The sequence below is a fragment of the Engraulis encrasicolus genome, chromosome 12 (genome assembly GCF_034702125.1).
Source record: "Engraulis encrasicolus isolate BLACKSEA-1 chromosome 12, IST_EnEncr_1.0, whole genome shotgun sequence".
In the NCBI taxonomy this organism is placed as follows: domain Eukaryota; kingdom Metazoa; phylum Chordata; class Actinopteri; order Clupeiformes; family Engraulidae; genus Engraulis; species Engraulis encrasicolus.
In genome coordinates this window covers 23,404,881-23,412,257 of record NC_085868.1, presented here as the reverse complement: position 1 = coordinate 23,412,257, position 7,377 = coordinate 23,404,881, and the positions used below count along the sequence as shown (strand labels likewise).

The window sequence follows — 7,377 nt, the reverse complement described above, 5'->3', positions numbered from 1 at the left end:
AACGCTCATTTTGCTTGCACAAACGATGCACAGACAAATCACAATGTTTTTATCCATATTTTCAACATATGCGGTTCCAACTTCACACAGGTGCTACACCGACATTAGCCTACATTACATTACATTTGGCAGACACATTTATCCAAAGCGACTTACAATCGAGGACAGAATTATAGCAAACACTTGCAGATACAACATGCACAAGAAATAAACTGAAAAATAGGTGCAAAGCCAAGTGGGATTAGGGTTTTTTTAAACATTACAACAGGGCTAAGTAGAGCATCAGTGCAGTAAATAGTCACAACAGAGGAGTCTTCTTTACAGGTTGAGAGAGATTATTCCTGTCATGTTGCTTCTGGAAGTTTGTTCCACCACTGAGGAACAGAAGACAGTTTTGACTGGGATGGCAGGGGGCATGGCTTGGCGGTTCATTTTGGAGAAGCGGACAGTTTTGTTTTAAATCACATGCTTTAAATGTATTGGATTTATAAGGCACATTATGTGGGTAAACTTTGAGTATCCGAGCCTCACATTGCTGGGGCTTGGTTTCCTGGTTTTTGGTCATCTCATCTACTTTCTAATCATAGATATGTTGCTACAAATCCACCACAACTCAGTTGTCACAGTTGACAGGGAAATATTGCATGTGAATAGAACTGTGCTCAAGGTACCTCTGGAAGAACATGTGGTAGAATGTTGGTAATTCACTTGCCCCACCCACACAGGTGAAGGGGAATAATTTGTCTTATATTGTGTTAATTCAGTCAGTGAGGTGAGATAAGGAGATATATTTTACAGTAGGAATGAACACAGATAGTCACCCTATATAAATGTGTATTTTTTTCAGTTTGAATCTCTGAAATTAGCCATTTTGGAGATTGTTTAACACTGTGCTGGCCTATTGTGTGCAGTTAAAGAGTGTGAACGAGTCTGCAAGCCATCTGTTGGTTCCAGAGCTTTGTCAATCGTGCGGCAGAACTGTTGTGGAACTTTGTGTGCAGCGTTGGATTGCTCAATAATGATGTATTTAAGGCCAGCTGCAGTTAGACAAATTCCAAAACCCGATTTCCATTTGAGTCGACTTCTCTGTCCCTTCTGAAGCATCATGAAGATGAACTTGGTCGTCACCCTCTGCCTCCTTTGCCTCTCTGGTATGTTCTCTTTTTCTCTCTCTCTCTCTCTCTATCTTCAGGATCATTTATGCATCTCATCGTGACTTCTACGTTTTTCTGCTGTTTTATCGAAGTGCTAGCATGACTAACATTTCGACACAGTGCATCTAAAAAAAAAGACCCTGAGGAAGACGCACTTTGTCGCAGGCTACATATCGTATTGCATGTGTCACAATGGGTATCCCCATTGTGAACCCTGTATGGTGGTACGTATTGTGTTCTGAGATGATTATTGTCCATTCCCAGCCTTAATTTCTTGTCCTTCCCTTCTCCCTGCTGTGTGCTGTATCTTAGCTCAGGCATTAGGAAGGCCACCATCTGGACCACTTAGGGGTCCTGAAGGAACACGTGGAATTCGCAACATTCCCAGATCTCCACATGCACCAGTACCAGGAAAAGGAATCCCTAGGCCCCCTGGAGATCTTAGAGACCCACGGGCTGACAAAGCATGTCGTGTTTGTGAAGAGGATGAATGGAATCTATCTGGCTAATACAGCAGGGTGAGTGTGTTGGCCTATAGTCATGGGCAGTCATGGGTAAGCGGTTAGGGCGTCAGACTTGTAGCCCAAAGGTTGCCGGTTCGACTCCCGACTTGGTGGGGGGAGTAATTATCCAGTGCTCTCCCCCATCCATGGTACCGTCCCGCCGGACTGCTCCCTTGAGGGCTGCCCCCTTGCACGGGTGAGGCAGAAATGCAATTTCGTTGTGTGCAGTGTTCACTTGTGTGCTGTGGAGTGCTGTGTCACAATGACGATGGGAATGGAGGTTTCCCAATGGGCTTTCACACTATAGATTACTGACTGACTCATACAGTACAGCAGGGTGAGTATGGTATATAGATCATTGCCTTTGCCAAGGAAGTTTTGTTCGTGTTTTTCTTCTTTGTTTGTTGTTTTGAAAGATCTTTGAAAGTTCTGAATGAACCATTCTGAACTTTGTACAGTATAGGCCTACTATAAGTTGATATAGACAACTGCTATGTTGATTCTTTTTTGGTGATGATCTAAACTGAACTGTTGGAGGTCTGACCTCTCTGGGTGCTTTTCTAGTTCTGATATTGAAAGTAAGATGGTCAGACTAAGCATGTGTCACCTAACACACATTGTTACGTTATGTGAGGACACATCAAATTGGCATTTTACACACACTTTTCAGATGTTTCAGACCATTTAATACAGTGTATTCTTTTCCTGTTTTATCTCCTCCACCATTTAGGTAGGACATGGTTCTGATCTGTCATAGAGGGCTGTGTCCTCCACACACGTAGGCACCCTTACTGCCTGAAGACTAAAATTCTCTGCTTGTCTGATTTGGCCTCTTCAAGTGACCTGAGATCAGAGTTTGGGTGTTGAGCTCTTAGGAGCCTGGTGGTGTTAGGGTTTTGGACTCTTTGTGTCTTCTGTGTTGGACTTTTCTGTTATGTTTCCTGTGCTTTTAGTTCCTAGTGTCCTGTTGCTGGTGTTTGCCTAATGTTCTCTGTGCCTTTGTTTACTTCCTGTCTCACTCCTTGTTTTGCTAAGTCCATGTGCTTTTGTTTGCTTCCTGGTTTTCCTGTCATGTGTCTGCCCCGCCCCTCGTTTGCTCCACCTGTTCCTAGTCATTGTGTTCATTGTGTTCCCTAGTTAGGTTTCTGATATCACCTGTCTCTAGTCTCCAGTGTTTTCACCTGTCTCTAGTCTCCTGATTATTGTTTCCCCATGTTCTATTGTCTGGTAGTTTAGCTGTAGCTCGTTATTCCCCTCCGTTTCTAGTTTGTGATTATTGTACCCACTCGTGTCTCTGCTCTCCCCTAGTTCTCAGTCATTGATTTCACCTGTGTGTCGTTCCTTGGTCTTGTTCTCTTGTATCATCGTCACCTGTGCCTGTGTCCCATGTAATTAGTTCTGGTTAGAGTTTTGATTAGTTTCCTGTGTTTTGTTCATTGTTCCCTGTGTATTTAAGTCCCACTGTTTCTCGTGCTCCTTGCTGCGTCATTGTCGATCCCTAGTCAACCCTGTACTTCTCGTCAACCTGTAAGTGTACCAGTGTCTCTAGTTTTCTGGTTTCTGTTTTACCCCCTCGTGGGTCTTTTGGTTGTAATGTTCAGCATCTGAACATTTAGTGTTTTGTAGTCTTTTTGTTTGTGAATAAAACCCCGTTAAACCTTTGACCGTTGTTGCGTGCTGCACTTGGGCTCCAACCCTGAAAAACCTGACAGAATGACGCAGCCATTTTGGAGCCCAGCAGCATGTTTGGCAAAGGCAGCTGGCTCAGATCCGGGCCCACTTCGTTTGGGACGTATACGCCTCCAACCCATAGGGTCCCAAGCCCCAAGCTCCCCTCCTGCAACTGCAGCAGTCGACTGGTGGAGCTGGTCGGACTCCGAAGACGGCTTCTTGGACGACTGGCCACCCCCCAGGAGGAAGCGACGCAATCGGCGCCGAAAAGGCCGCCGACCCGCCTCCATGGAAGAGCCTGCGTCAAGAGGTCCCTCAATTGTCGGTCCACCGGATGAGCCCCAGCCTGCCTTCGCGCCGGCCCAGCCCGAGACTGCCAGCCCGCCGGCCCAGCCCGAGACTGCCAGCCCGCCGGCCCAGCCCGAGACTGCCAGCCCGCCGGCCCAGCCCGAGACTGCCAGCCCGCCGGCCCAGCCCCAGCCCGAGGTGTCCATCTGCTTCCAGCATTTGGAAGAATTCTACAACCTGCAGGAGAGACTGTTTCCAGTCATCTACACCATGGGGCACACGAAGAGGCAGTTGGTGGCAGTGAAGATCATCAAGAGCCAACTGCTGGAGAGGCCATGGCTCCTGCAGTTCGGCTTGACCCCTACGCAGCAGAGAATGGACCAGCTGGAGGAGTCCCTTCAAACCTTGCTGGCTGCGGAGGAGAGGTCAGCCGTGACTGTTGCCAAGCCTGATCCTGTGCCAGACCTCACAGCCACGACGGAAGCCCCCGAGCCGGATCTCGTCGCCAAGACGCAAGCCCCCGAGCCTGCCCTCGCAGTCCGGACACTAGACCCTGAGCCAGGCAACGCTGCTGTGACGCCAGCCCCCGGGCTGGATGATGCCGCTGCGACACGAGTCCCCGAGCCGGACGACGTCGCTGCCACCGCTCCAGCCCCCGAGCCGGACGACGACGTGCCAGCCCCCGAGCCGGACGACGACGTGCCAGCCCCCGAGCCGGACGACGACGTGCCAGCCCCCGAGCCGGACGACGGCGTGCCAGCTCCCGAGCCAGACCTTGCCGCCGCGACGCAAGCCCCCGAGCCGGACCACGCCGCTGCCGCCGCGACGCAAGCTCCCGAGCCGGACCCTGTCGACGAGATGCGAGCCCCCGAGCCGGACCCTGTCGTCGCGACGCAAGCCCCTGAGCCTGATGGAAGGCCACCAGAAGGTCTGCCCGCTCCTGAGGGGCCACACAGTTCCTGTGGCCCACCTATTCCCGAGGGGCCCCCGGTCTTCCCTGTTCCTGATGGCCCACCTATTCCCGAGGGGCCATCCATTCCAGAGTTCCCGCCAAAGTCTCAAGCCATGTCCCAGCGTTCTCAAGCCATGTCCCAGCGTTCTCAAGCCCTGTCCCAGCGTTCTCAAGCCCTGCCCACTGGTGTGCCTGGTGCCGCCGCCCTCGACGTGCCTGGTGCCGCCGCCCTTGGTTCTCCAGCGGGCGACTTCCGTTCTCCAGCGGGCGACTTCCCTTCTCCAGCGGGCGAATCCCCTTCTCCGGTCGGCGACATCTCTTCCCCGGTTGGCGATGCTTCCTGTCTGGTCGGCGACGCCCCTTGCCCGGTTGGTGACAACGCTTTTCCGGTCGGCGACGCCCCTTTGTCTGTGGGCGCCACCCCATGGTCCATGGGCGCCACATCTCCAACTCCTGATCCTGCCCCCCAGTGTGCTTTTGTGTCCCAGCGTTCCTGTGTTCCACCTTGCCATGTCTCCCGGTCTTCGTCTGTGTCCCAACCTGCCCCGCCTCCCGCGTCTACGTCCCAGCCCGTCCCACCTCCTGTTTCTCACTCTGACCCAGTGTTTCCCAGTCGCGTCCTTATCCCGGTACCAGTCACCGTTCCAGTGACTGTGCCCGTCACTGTCACTGTGCCCATCCCAGTGTCAATCTCAGTTCCTGTCCCTGTGAGTGTTCCCATCTGTTCTTCACCCTTCCTTGCACCCATGTCCAAGACTGTCGTTGTGAATGTCCCGGTCAATGTTTTTCTCCCTGTCCCTGTCACCATTCCAGTCACCACTTCTGTGAAAGTCACTGTGTTTGTCCCAGTCATTGTTCCCCCGCCTGCCGTGTCTGTTTCCCAGAACTTTCCTTCGAGCCCCTTGCCCAGGCGTTCCCCATGCCCCAAGCCTGCCCGATGTTCCGCTGAGTTTGACATTGCCGAGTCTCCCCATCCCGAGTTTGCTCCCACCGAGTCCCCTTGTCCTGCTGAGTCCCCTTGTCCTGCCGAGTCTGGCCCAATCCCGTTGGTGCCCGATCCCAAGCCCAGTGCCCTGCTTCTCCCTGTTCCTCCTCCCAGTTGCTCTCCACCTGAACCAGTTTTGGGACGTCTGGAAGCCGTCCCTTAAGGAGGGGGTACTGTTAGGGTTTTGGACTCTTTGTGTCTTCTGTGTTGGACTTTTCTGTTATGTTTCCTGTGCTTTTAGTTCCTAGTGTCCTGTTGCTGGTGTTTGCCTAATGTTCTCTGTGCCTTTGTTTACTTCCTGTCTCACTCCTTGTTTTGCTAAGTCCATGTGCTTTTGTTTGCTTCCTGGTTTTCCTGTCATGTGTCTGCCCCGCCCCTCGTTTGCTCCACCTGTTCCTAGTCATTGTGTTCATTGTGTTCCCTAGTTAGGTTTCTGATATCACCTGTCTCTAGTCTCCAGTGTTTTCACCTGTCTCTAGTCTCCTGATTATTGTTTCCCCATGTTCTATTGTCTGGTAGTTTAGCTGTAGCTCGTTATTCCCCTCCGTTTCTAGTTTGTGATTATTGTACCCACTCGTGTCTCTGCTCTCCCCTAGTTCTCAGTCATTGATTTCACCTGTGTGTCGTTCCTTGGTCTTGTTCTCTTGTATCATCGTCACCTGTGCCTGTGTCCCATGTAATTAGTTCTGGTTAGAGTTTTGATTAGTTTCCTGTGTTTTGTTCATTGTTCCCTGTGTATTTAAGTCCCACTGTTTCTCGTGCTCCTTGCTGCGTCATTGTCGATCCCTAGTCAACCCTGTACTTCTCGTCAACCTGTAAGTGTACCAGTGTCTCTAGTTTTCTGTTTTCTGTTTTACCCCCTCGTGGGTCTTTTGGTTGTAATGTTCAGCATCTGAACATTTAGTGTTTTGTAGTCTTTTTGTTTGTGAATAAAACCCCGTTAAACCTTTGACCGTTGTTGCGTGCTGCACTTGGGCTCCAACCCTGAAAAACCTGACAGGTGGTGAACAGCTGATCCAGAGTCTGCTAACAAAACGCAATAAAGCATCTGAGCATTACATGACTGCCGTCTCCTGAGTTCTTTATAATGTACATTCATTACTTCAACAGTACTCTGCAGTGCATTACATCAATGCTACACTATGAAAACTACCTACGTGCATTACTTCAACAATTCCATACCACATTCCATTACCATATGGTATGAGATACTACTTAAATGGTAGTCAACGCTGCTCAAAGTTACTTGAAGAAAATGTATATATTATGGGAACATTCAGTGTAACAGGAGCATCTAGTCATCTGGACTAAGGTGAAAGATGCACTGGCATTGCAAAATAAAGACACTTGCAAACAGTAAAATGCATGATCACTCATAAGCAACTTTGTGTGTGTGTGTGTCTGTGTGTGTGCGTGCGTGCGTGCTTAGTCACAGTGCAACCCTCTGGTTTAGTGGTGACAGAAAGCATTGTAATGCTGCAGGCCAAGTCCAAGTCAATCAAGGACAACAATAAGGGTGTTGCCGCACCTGGACCCTTTCAGTCATTTAAACGAACTCAGACCTGACTATATGTGAATGCTCCAAAGTGTAGCCCGACCACTTAAGTGAACCGTACTGTAACCTTTGTTGACGTGGTCTCCGTATGGTTCGCTTATGACAGGTTACACTTGTGACTAGGTGTAATCACTCTACATGATGGCATATAATATGGAACTGTTTATGAGTTTGAAGACTAACATGGCACAGTGAGCGTGACACAGTTCAATATACTGTACAACATGGAAATGGTTATGGTTCTGAAGACTAATATGGAAGGGGAGTGT

General features: G+C 50.0%; 1 long non-coding RNA gene across 1 annotated transcript; it reads left to right on the top strand.

The window, feature by feature from the left end:
* Positions 1 to 788: 788 nt before the first annotated feature.
* On the top strand, positions 789 to 6,608 carry LOC134460137 (uncharacterized). Its single transcript, XR_010037001.1, has 4 exons — positions 789 to 1,151; positions 1,467 to 1,672; positions 2,388 to 2,539; positions 6,554 to 6,608. It is a non-coding gene; the product is annotated as an uncharacterized LOC134460137 (long non-coding RNA).
* The last annotated feature ends 769 nt before the right edge of the window (positions 6,609 to 7,377 follow it).